Raw genomic sequence first — 12,102 nt, 5'->3', positions numbered from 1 at the left:
GGTTGATTCTTCCAGTTCCATTCCTCTTTCTCAAGATTGCTTTGGGTATTCAAGGTTTTATGTATTTCCATACAAATAGTGAAATTATTTGTTCTAGTTCTCTGAAAAATACTGTTGGTAGCTTGATAGGGATTGCATTGAATCTATAGAGTGCTTTGTGTAGTATACTCATTTTCACTATATTGATTCTTCCGATCCATGAACACAGTTTTAGATAGTTCCTTGTTCCAGCTTATACTTCTTCTCAAGGTCTGTAGGTCCCTTTGAGTGTAGCCAGTGCTAACTACAGGGTTTTAATCTGTTGCACCTGTCACTTCCAAAGCAGTCCCCTCTTGTTTATTTTGGCAAGTCTCTTCAGTATCTAACTTCTGCCCTGACACAAGGGTGGTCATTTATTTAGGCTCACTTGTTCAGTTGTGCTGCGGGGAGGGAGGAACACTGCAAACAAATATCACTGGTGTGTGTGGGGAGTGCTCACAGTGTCTGGGCCACACTGGGTTTGTCCTCGCCCATGGCGTGTGTGCTTTCCTGGTCTACACTGCTCAGGCTCCAGGTTGCTCTGCAGGGGAACTGTCTAAGGTGGGCCCTGGGATGTGTGCACTTCCCAGATCTACGGCGTTCAGGTTCTCGGGTACTCCACAAAGGCACAGACTCAGCTGGGCCTGCATTTTGTGCCCTTCCCAGGTCCGAGCAGCTTAGGCGACCAGGTGCTTGGCCAGCACACTCTCCCCAGGCGCGGTGCGTCTTACCACCTCTCCCATCCCAGCCACTCAGTTTCCTGGGTGCGCAGCAGGAGCGCTGTCTCAGGTGTGCCGCATGTCTCCTCTGGGGAGCTGATCTGGCTGCGACCCTCCTGGCGGATGTCATCCATCCAGGATCCCAGGAAGACTTGGTTAGCAACTGGGAGCCTGCTCACAGTTTGGTAGAGGATGCCCCTTGCCTTCCTGCTGTGCTGTCGCCCACCTGCCTCCCTGCCTCCAAGCGGGGAATGGGCCAGTCCACTATTGGCTAGCTCTCCTCTGGTATTCGCTCAGTCCTTTGTTCTGAGTGGGCCTGGCAGTGCCTCAGGTTAGGCCTTTTCGCAGAATAGTTCTCTCTCTCTTTCTTTCTTTTCTCTCTCTGGCTATCCCACAGTTTAGGTTGCTGTCTCCCGTTAGCTCCCTCAGATTGCTCTCAGGGCATTCAGGCCCAGTCCTTACACTAAGCAATGCAGCCTCCCTGTTCAGCCCTGGCTTGCTGGTGGCAGACACAAGCGTCTGGGCTACTACTTCTCCACTGGGAGTTGCAGTTAGGCGCGTAATCTGTGGGTTTTATTTATTTTTTCCTCCTGGTTATGTTGCCCTCTTAAAATTCCAAAACTCCCCACAGACCTGCCGGTGAGAGGGTTTCCTGGTGTTTGGAAACTTCTCCTCTTTTATGACTCCCTCCCCGGGACAGGTCTCCATCCCTAACTCTTTTGTCTCTCTTTTTGTCTTTTATGTTTTGTCCTACCTCCTTTCAAAGACAATGGGCTGCCTTTTCTGGGTGCCTGGTGTCCTCTGCCAGTGTTCAGAAGTTGTTTTGTGGTATTTGCTCAGCATTCAAATGACCTTTTTATGAATTTGTGGGGGAGAAAGTGGTCTCCCCGTTCTATTCCTCTGCCATCTTAGGACCGCCCCATTCCTTAACTTTTTTTTCCTAAAAAATTTTACTTTCATTTTTATTGCCTCCTATCTATTACTCTTACTCTACTCTATATAGTCAAAGCTATGGTTTTTGCCAGCAGTCATATATGAATGTGAGAGTTGGACCATAAAAAAGGGCTGAGAGCCAAAGAATTGATGCTTTTGAACTGTGGTGCTGGTGAAGATTCTTGAGAATCCCTAGGACAACTAGAAATTCAGTCAGTCCTAAAAGAAATCAATCCTAATATTCCCTGGAAGGACTGATGCTGAAGCTGAAGCTCCAGTTCCAATACTTTGGCCACCTGATACAAAGAGCCAGCTCATTGGAAAAGACCCTGACACTGGGAAATACTGAAGGCAGGAGAAGGGAGTGACAAAGAAGGAGATGATTGGATGGCATCCCCAAATCGATGGACATCAATTTAAGCAAATTTCAAGAGATCGTGAAGGACAGAGAAGCCTGGTGTGCTGCAGTCCTTGGGGTTCGCAAAGAGTCAGACATGACTTAGCAACTAAACAACAAGAAGTCTATTACTCTTACCACCAGTCCTTGACACTTGAGTGATTATAACTTTAACCTCTTGACTGGCATCTTAAGCCTTAGAAGGAGAACTGGAACTCCAACAAGGGAGAACATTGAGAAATTTAACCTAATGCACAAATAAGCTGCCTGGTGTTCAAAAGCAGCCAAAGTCCAAACAGGTAAGGTATAAGCGGATGCAAAGAAAACTTGATTGTTTGAAAGCTGTATACCCTCCCGAAGAGCTGTACTTCCTTTGGATAGCAAAGTGTGTGAGGCTAGCCATGGAGGTTTCTGAGCATCTGAGAGGGGCATCAGAGCAGGGAACTCACTCCCAAAGGGAGCACAGCTGACCTTTTTCAGGGACACAGGCAATATTTTGAAAAAAATAGGGGTTTCTTGTTCACCCTATACTGTCCCCCTTGCTCCAGCCACATGGGGTTTTTCTCTGGATCAAGGCTCTGGCCATGACTGTCTGCTCCCTGAGGGGGACGGGGGAAACAACAGAGAAGTAGATCAGAAAACTCACATAGCATCTTCTCCCTTAAACATGGGCCCCCTGTCAGTGGCACCCCCCTGGTTTCCCTTTTGACCTCTCCTAGCTCAGAGTCAAAAATGCTGCTCTGCTTTGTCTCCCTATGGCTTTCCTGTCTCATAATCCCCTTGCTCTTCTCATCAGACGGTGTCACTGTCTGGGAAGGAAGAATGAGAGAAGCTACTTACTTTATTTATCCTAAGGGTTCTCTCCTGTTTCTTCCACAGTGTCTTTGATGCCATCTGGCCCTCCCCTCTGAGGAGGCCAAGATAGGGCCATGAGGATAATATAAGCTTTTGTTCACTGGTGAGCTTTTGTGGAGAAGTGTATACCCTAAACATCAATAAAATTCCCTGCTTATTGAGATAGCGAGGAACTTAACTTTGAAATTTGCTATGTGTACCATCTTATATATTTTCTCAATTTTTAATAAACTTTCCTTCACTTTGTAACATGCTTGTGACTTTAGTTTTTGTTCCATCAACCTAAACTACATTCTAGTAAGTTAATTAATTCTTGAATTAGAGCTTGAATCAGCCATTTTAGAGCCCAGCCCATCTCTAGGCCAATGTGTTTTCTGTATTTTGCTGGCTACTAAGTGAAGAATAAACTCACTATAGCATTACTTGTCTTCCTCTGTAATTTAACCTTATTTCCCAGAGACATCCCACAGTTGCTTCCTTGGGCCTTTGGCCATTCTAATCCCTTCCTGGACTGTCTTTATCTTCTAAACTCTTCCCTTATCTCCAGCACCCTATTGTCCCCTGTCCAGTCTAATTCTTTAAGAATCCAGAATAATCTAATCTCTCTGTACTTAAATTACTAATGATAATTGGATTTGTGGCACTTAATTTGTTAACCTCATATTTTACTCATTGGTATATTTATTTAGTTCTCAGCTAAATCCTAAGGCCTTTGAGAAAGGTTATTTTTTCATTTATTTTTCATATCACAAATCAATTAGTAAGTACTCAGATATTGAAATGAAGTGGAATGTAACTGGCTAACAACTTGGAAAGAATATTAGACTTCCTGAATACATTGTAAACTCCAGATGGCTTAAGTACTTAAATATAAAACTTGAGAATGTAGAAAGAAACTTGTCATTTTTATGGTGTCTGACTAGCAACTGCCCTTTGAAGCTTCTCCCAACTTCTCACTAAAATATCAATGGCATTAAGGTGAAGACTCACAATCACACTGAAAATAAGACAACCAACCAACCAACCAAATGCCAGAATATGAGAGGAAATGACACCAGTTATAAGGCAAAGCTGAACTGAGACTTCATTTTAGGAAACAAAGATTGCTTAAAAACCTAGGACCTTCACCAGCTAGAAAATGAGCAGCCATCTTTCTGTCCTTTCCATACGTTAACAAAAAAGTCAACTGCTGCACACACCCGCCCCGTCTCTTCTGTGAACTCTGTCCCCACCAGCCTTCTCAATAATATTATCCTACCAATTACTCCTTCTCTTACATACTCAGTTTCTTCTTTGACTTAGAATGTTTCCATTGACTTGTAAACAAGGTCAAACCACTCATTAAAAAGAACTCCCTAAATTCTTATTCCCTCCCTGTCACAGCCAAACCTTAAAAGAGTTGTTCATCTATAGTGTTTTCATTTCTTCACCTCCCACTCACTCTTCAACCCAGATCATTCTGGCTTTCTGCATCCTCACTCCACCAAGAGTCTGTTTGGATTAGCACCTATCTTAATAGCCTCACTTTAACTTAATGCCCCTTTAAAGGCACTGTCTACAAATAGTCATATTTTGAGGTACTGAGGATTAAGGCTTCAACATACAAATTTTGAAAGACACAATTCAGCCCAAAATAGTCAGCGGTTAAATGTTGGAGTTCCTCAAGGCTAATTTCCAGGCCCCACTCTCCTCCTCCCATTCTGAACTCTCTTATCAAGGCTATTTCATCCACTTAAATCTGTGAGTTTGCCTCTCAGGTCTCCAGCTCAGCTGTTTCCTCTGAATTCCAAGCCTATTATACTCAGCTGCCTACTTGACATCTCTTCTGAATATTTCAAAGGCACCACAAATTTACATACGCCAAATCGAGTTAATATCAGTCCTTTCCCATTCTTCCAAACAAATATATCTATTCTGTGTAAGGGTGACTTTTGATATTTCATCCCCCATAAATTCAACCTATCATCAAGATCCTGCAATTTAACTTCCTAAGTATCTAATGAATTCATCCACGTTGCTCCTTCTCCACCATCACCTTAGTGTAAACCATTATACTTCACCTGGACAACCACAAAAGCTTTCTGACTCTGTCCTTGTGTTGACTTTAGTTCTCCACTCTGACTGTTCACAGCCAGCATAGTCTTCTCAAAATAAAATCTATCCTGTCATCACTCATCTTGAAACTTACTATGGCTTCTCACTGTTCTTTGGGTAAAACCTCAAATCCTTAATATAGCTTAGTATGAATGTTATGCATCCATCATTTGCAAGTTCCAAACAATTTGGACTGAAAATAGAGAGGACATACTCAGTTCAGTTCAGTCAGTCGCTCAGTCATGTCTGACTCTTTGGGACCCCATGAATCGCAGCACGCCAGGCCTCCCTGTCCATCACCAACTCCCAGAGTTTACCCAAACCCATGTCCATCGAGTCAGTAATGCCATGCAACTATCTCATCCTCTGTCGTCCCCTTCTCCTCCTGCCCCCAATCCTTCCCAGCATTAGGGTCTTTTCCAATGAGTCAACTCTTCGCATGAGGTGGTCAAAGTATTGGAGTTTCAGCTTCAACATCAGTCTTCCAGTGAACACCCAGGACTGATCTCCTTTAGGATGGACTGGTTGGATCTCCTTGCAGTCCAAGGGACTCTCAAGAGTCTTCTCCAACACCACAGTTCAAAAGCATCAATTCTTCGGTACTCAACTTTCTTCACCGTCCAACTCTCACATCCATACATGATCACTGGAAAAACCATAGCCTTGACTAGACAGACCTTTGTTGGCAAAGTAATGTCTCTGCTTTTAAATATGCTATCTAGGTTGGTCATAACCTTCCTTCCAAGGAGTAAGTGTCTTTTAATTTCATGGCTGCAATCACCATCAGCAGTGATTTTGGAGCTCCAAAAAATAAAGTCTGACACTGTTTCCCCATCTATTTGCCATGAAGTGATGAGACCAGATGCCATGATCTTAGTTTTCTGAACATTGAGCTTTAAGCCAACTCTTTCACTCTCCTTTTTCACTTTCATCAAGAGGCTCTTTAGTTCTCCTTTACTTTTCTGCCATAAGGGTGGTGTCATCTGCATATCTGAGGTTATACATACTAGTTCCTGCCAAAATGTCAAATTAACCTGGGTACCTTCCAGAATCAACCCTGGAGGAACTAAAACTGGAAGCATGGGATCTAAGAAATAACAACATAGACCTGAAAAAAATCCCAGTGGCGTGGAAAGTGTTTTGAACTGGTGTGTAGGGGTAGTTGATGACTGGCGTGGTTATGGGAAACTGTTCAGGAAGAGCTGTTCTAATCATGCCACTGGCCTCCCAATCTGACCTTTCCTTGGATCCATTTTTTCCTGATACCTCTCTGCAGAAATTTGAGACAAGGACCCAGATACCCAATGGGGTAAAATTAGGGCAGGGCAAAAACCTCTTGGGGCCCACAGACTGGGAATGAGCAGCCTTGAGTATCTACTCACCTATCCTTTCCCTTTGAATTCCAGGGCTGGTAGAGGACAATCTAGGGAGTGCTCCCTCCCCCCAATACTGTTTTTCTATATGAAAGTTCAAAGATGTAGTTCAGATCTAAGGAACCACTAGGTAGAATAAAAATTTTTTTAAAGCATGACAGTGGATCTGTGATGCCTGAGGCTCTCTGCCCTAGGGCTTATTACCCTCCTCTCTTCTTAAGCTGAGGATCTAAACTGGGCTGAGAGCTAGACATCTAGCCTTTTCCACTGCATGTTAACATATAGAGTAGTCAAATATCCCTAGGGGAATATAGCTCATAACTGCATATCTGAGGATTTAAACAGCCTTAGTGGAAAACATTAATAACATTAAAAAAAAATTAGAACAGGGACTTCCCTAGTGGTCCAGTGGCTAAGACTCTGTGCTCCCAATGCAGGGGACCCAGGTTTGATCCCTGGTCAAGGAGCTAGATGCCACAACTTAAGTTTGCTTGCCACAACTAAAGATTCCACATGCTACAATGAAGATCAAAGCTCCTGCATGTTGCAACTAAGACCTGGTGCCACCAAATAAATAATTATTTTTAAAAATATAAGAACAGAAAAATTAAGAATTTATACTAAAAAGGAAGATTATCAGCAATATGAAATTGAAATTATATTGAAGAAGTCAAATGAAAACATTACATATGAAAAATAGATGAAAAAAATTCAAGATTGGGTAAATAGTGGAATAAATACAGCAGATGAATGACTTAGAGTTTTTTTAAAAAATTAGACAAACAGGAATTCTTCCAAAAGGAAATGGAAGAATAAAGAAATGTAAAAATAAAATTAAATATAAATAAATGATAGAGACCACTTTCTCATAATCACAGGGAGGAATCAAGATGGCAGAATAGAAAGATGTAGAGCTCACCTCCTCCCACAAATACATCAAGAAATACACCAATACATGGAACAATTCTCATAGAAAGCCTACTGAACTCTGGCAGAATATCTCAGACACCCAAAGATGCAAGAAAGATCTTCACATAACTGGATAGGATGAAAGAGAAAGAAATCGGGGTGGGACCTGCCCCACTGGGAGGGAGCTGGGAAGGAAGAAAGGTTCCTGCACCCTAGGAAGCCCCTGCAACGGTAGGGAGATCAGCCAAGACAGGTAGCTTCAGAGGCTCAGAAGAGAGTACAGCAGCCAGTTTGTGGCAGAAAAGAGAGAGACCTGCATAGATGCTCCATGCTACTGCCCTGAGTTCCCCAGCCTGAGATGCACATCTCCTTCTGCCTACACAGAAGAAGACAGTGCCTGCTATAAACGGGAAGCACACATGTTAAGGGGTGTGGAGGGAGGGGTGGGGCACACCATAGGAGCCTCACTCCTTGTGTGCTCACCATGGGCAAGACACCACCATTGATGCCCCATTGTGACTGAAGGGAGGGGTGAAGCCTGCCATAGCAGCCTCTTTCTCAGCACATTCTGCATTAAAAGGATCATTCACCATGATCAAGTGGGATTTATCACAGGGATGCAAGGATTTTTCAGTATCTGTTCCCTGACATCAGACTATACTACAAAGCTACAGTAATCAAGACAGTATGGCCCAAAAAACAGAAATATAGATTAATGGAACAGGATAGAAAGCCCTGAGATAAACCCACACACCTATGGTCACCCAATCTATGACAAAGGAAGCACAGACATACAATGGAGAAAAGACAGTCTCTTCAATAAGTGGTGCTGGAAAAAACTGAACAGCTACATGTAAAAGAATGAAATTAGAACATTCTCTAACACCATACACAAAAATAAACCCAGAATGGATTAAAGACCATACTACTAAACACCATAAAACTCTTAGAAGAAAACATAGGAAGAACACTCTTTGACATAAATCACAGCAAGATCTTTTTTGACCCATTTTCTAGAGCAATGAGAATAACAGCAAAAGCAAATGGTAACTAATTAAACTTAAAAGCTTTTGCACAGCAAAGGAAACCCGAAGATAACCCTCAGAATGGGAGAAAATATTTGCAAACAAAACAACTGACAAGGTATTCATCTCCAAAATATACTAACAGCTCATACAGCTCAGTATCAAAAAACAACCAATCAATGGGTGGAAGATCTAAATAGACATTTCTCCAAAGAAGACATACAGATGGCTAAAAGACATATGAAAGGATGCTCAACATTGCTAATTATTAGAGAAATGCAAGTCAAAACGAGAGTGTGGGGAAAAGGGAGCCCTCTTGCACTGTTGGTAGAAATGTAAATTGATATAGCCGCTATGGAGAACAGTATGGAAGTTTCTTTAAAAACTAAAAATAGAACTACCATACGACCCAGAAATCCTACTACTGGGCATATACTCTGAGAAAACCATAATTCTAAGACACATGTACCCCAATGTTCATTGCAGCACTATTTACAATAGTCAGGACATGGAAACAACCTAAAGTGTCCATCAACGGATGAATGGATAAAGATGTAGTACATATATACAATGGACTATTACTTAGCCATAAAAAGGACCAAACTGGGTCATTTGACAAGCTGTGTGAGGACCTAAGTGGCTGTCACAGAGAAGGAAGTCAGAAAGAGAAAGATAAATACCATATATTAATGCATATATGTGGAATCTAGAAAAATGGTACAGATAAACCTAATTCCAGAGCAGGAATAGAGATGCAGATGTACAGAACAGATATGTGGACACAGGGTGGGAAAGGGAGGGTGGAATAAATTGGAAGATTAGATTTAACAGAAATACATTACTGTGTGTAAAATAGATAGCTAGTAAGAACCAGCTGTATAGCACATGGAGCTCAGCTCAGTGCTCTGTGATGACCTAGATGAGTGGCATGGGGAAAGGAGGTCCAAGACAAAAGGAATATGTATATGTATACATATATCCGATGCACTTCATTGTTCAGCAGAAACTAACACAGCATTGTAAAGCAATAATGCTCCAATAAAAAAATGTTAACAAACACAATGAAAAAACAGCCATTTCAACACTTGAGATAGTATATATGATGAAAATTAAATATCTACCTCATAAATTTTATCCCAGAATCATAATATGGTTTGCACATACATGGAAATAAAGTCAACTAACATTTGGATTGTCAGTCAGCAAGAACTGCACAGGTGCTTTAAATGGCCAACTACCTCCCTTATATATATAAGATAATAATACATGGAAAATACATGCCAAGGAAATATAGCAAGAATCAGGATTGGCAAATGTTAATTTTAAATTAAATAGAATTCAAGACAAGGCATCAAAATTACCTCACACTGATAACTGGTGTAACACAAATATAGCTGTCCTTAACTGTTTTGTACTTATAACTATAATTTCAAATTATTTCTCTTGCTATATCTATATGGATATATATTATAGTTTTTTATGTCAATTATACTTCAATAAGGTCAAAATTTTAAAAAGAGAAACCTAAAGTCACATAAAATAAGATGAACTATACTAAATTATATATATGGCATAGATTGAGGTTATTGTCTCTATATTAACATTATTGAAGGAAAAAAACATAAGATTATTACCAGAGGTGCCAAGAAAATCTTTAACAAACTTCACTATTCATTCTGATTTTTCAAAATACTCAAATTAGGGTGTTTCCTGCTAGCTCACTTGATAGAACAGGAGACTCTTAAAATCTCAAATTAAGAACTGATATAGATACAGCCTGAACATGATAAAATATTTTACTAAATGGGAAAACACTAAGCCATTTTTACTAAGGTCAAGAACCAAGAAAGATACCTATTACCTCCTCTACTATTTAATATTGTCCTGGAGGTGGGACAAATTGAGAGAGTAGTATTGACATATATATACTTGTAGTTTTTGTTCAGTAACTCAGCTGTGTCTGACTCTGTGACCCCAAGGACTGTAGCACACCAGGTTTCCCTGTCCTTCACCATCTCCTGGAGCTTGCTCAAACTCATGTCCATTGAGTTGGTGATGCCATTCAACCATCTCATTCTCTGTTGTCCCCTTCCCCTCCTGTCTTCTATCTTTCCCATCATCAAGGTCTTTTCCAGTGAGTCAGCTCTTCGCATCAAGTGGCCAAAGTACTGGAGTTTCAGCTTCAGCATCAGTCCTTCCAATGAATATTCAGGACTGATTTCCTTTAGGATTGACTGGTTTGATCTCCTTCCAAGGGACTTTCAAGAATCTTTTCCAACACCACAGTTCAAAAGCATCAATTCTTTGGCATTCAGTCTTCTCTATGGTCCAACTCTCACATCCATAATGACTACTGGAAAAACTATAGCTTTGACTATACTGGCCTTTGTTGACAAAGGGATGTCTCTGCTTTTTAATATGCTGTCTAGGTTGGTCATAGCTTTTCTTCCAAGGAGCAAGCATCTTTTAATTTCATTGTTGCACTTACCATCCATAGTGATGCTGGAGCCCAAGAAAATAAAGTCTGTCACTGTTTCCATTGTTTTCCATCTGTTTGCCCTGAAGTGATGAGACTGGATGTCATGATCTTCATTTTTTGAATGTCGAGTTTTAAGCCAGCTTTTTCACTCTCCTCTTTCACCTTCATCAAGAGGTTCTTTCATTCCTCTTTGCTTTCTGCCATTAAGATGGTATCATCTGCATATATGAGGATATTAATATTTCTTCTGGCAATCTTGATTCCAGCCTGTGCTTCATCCAGCCCATCATTTCGCATGATGTACTCTGCATTTAAGTTAAATAAGCAGAATGAAAATATACAGCCTTGATGTACTCCTTTCACAATTTTGCACCAGCTGGTTGTTCCATGTCCAGTTCTAACTGTTGCTTCTTGACCTGCATACAGGTTTCTCTGGAGGCAGGTAAGGTGGTCTGGTATTCCCATCTCTTTAAGAATTTTCCATTTTGTTGTGATCTACATAGTCAAAGGCTTTAGCGAAGTCAATGAAGCAGAAAAGTGAAAGTGAAAGTCTCTCAGTCGTGTCCAACTCTTTGCAACCCCATGGACTATTACTGTCCATGGAATTCTCCAGGCCAGAATACTGGAGAGGGTGGCAGTTCCCTTCCCCAGGGGATCTTCCCAACCCAGGAATTGAGCTGGGGTCTCCTGCATTGCAGGTGGATTCTTTACCAACAGAGCTATCAGGGAAGCCAATGAACCAGATGTTTTTTTTTTCTGGAATTCTCTAGCTTTGTCTATGATCCAATGAGTGTTGCAATCTGATCTCCGGTTCCTCTGCCTTTTCTAAATCCAGCTTAAACATTTGACAGTTTTTGGTTCACATACTGTTGAAGCCTAGATTGGAGGATTTTGAGCATGACCTTGCTAGCATGTGAAATGAGTACAATTGTGTGGTAGTTTGAACATTCTTTGGCATTGCCCTTCTTTGGGATTGGAATGAAAACTGACCTTTTCCAGGCCACTGCTGAGTTTTCCAAATTTGTTGGCATGTTGAGTACAGCACTTTAACACTACCATTTGTAAAATAGATAGCTAGTGGGAAGCTGCTGTATATCACAGGTAGCTTAGCTTGGTGATCTGTGATGACCTAGCAGGAGTAGGGCTGGGAAGGAGGCTCAAGAGGGAGGAAATAAATGTATAAATAGCTGATTCATGTTGTTGTATAGCAGAAACACAACCTGTAAGGCAATTATACTCCAATAAAAAAATGTAACTAGAAAGCAAAAACAATTAGAGACATAAGAATTGGAAAAGATGA

The sequence above is a fragment of the Giraffa tippelskirchi genome, chromosome 5 (genome assembly GCF_054371585.1).
Source record: "Giraffa tippelskirchi isolate mGirTip1 chromosome 5, T2T-mGirTip1v1.2.pri, whole genome shotgun sequence".
NCBI lineage: Eukaryota > Metazoa > Chordata > Mammalia > Artiodactyla > Giraffidae > Giraffa > Giraffa tippelskirchi.
This window is presented reverse-complemented; position numbering follows the sequence as displayed.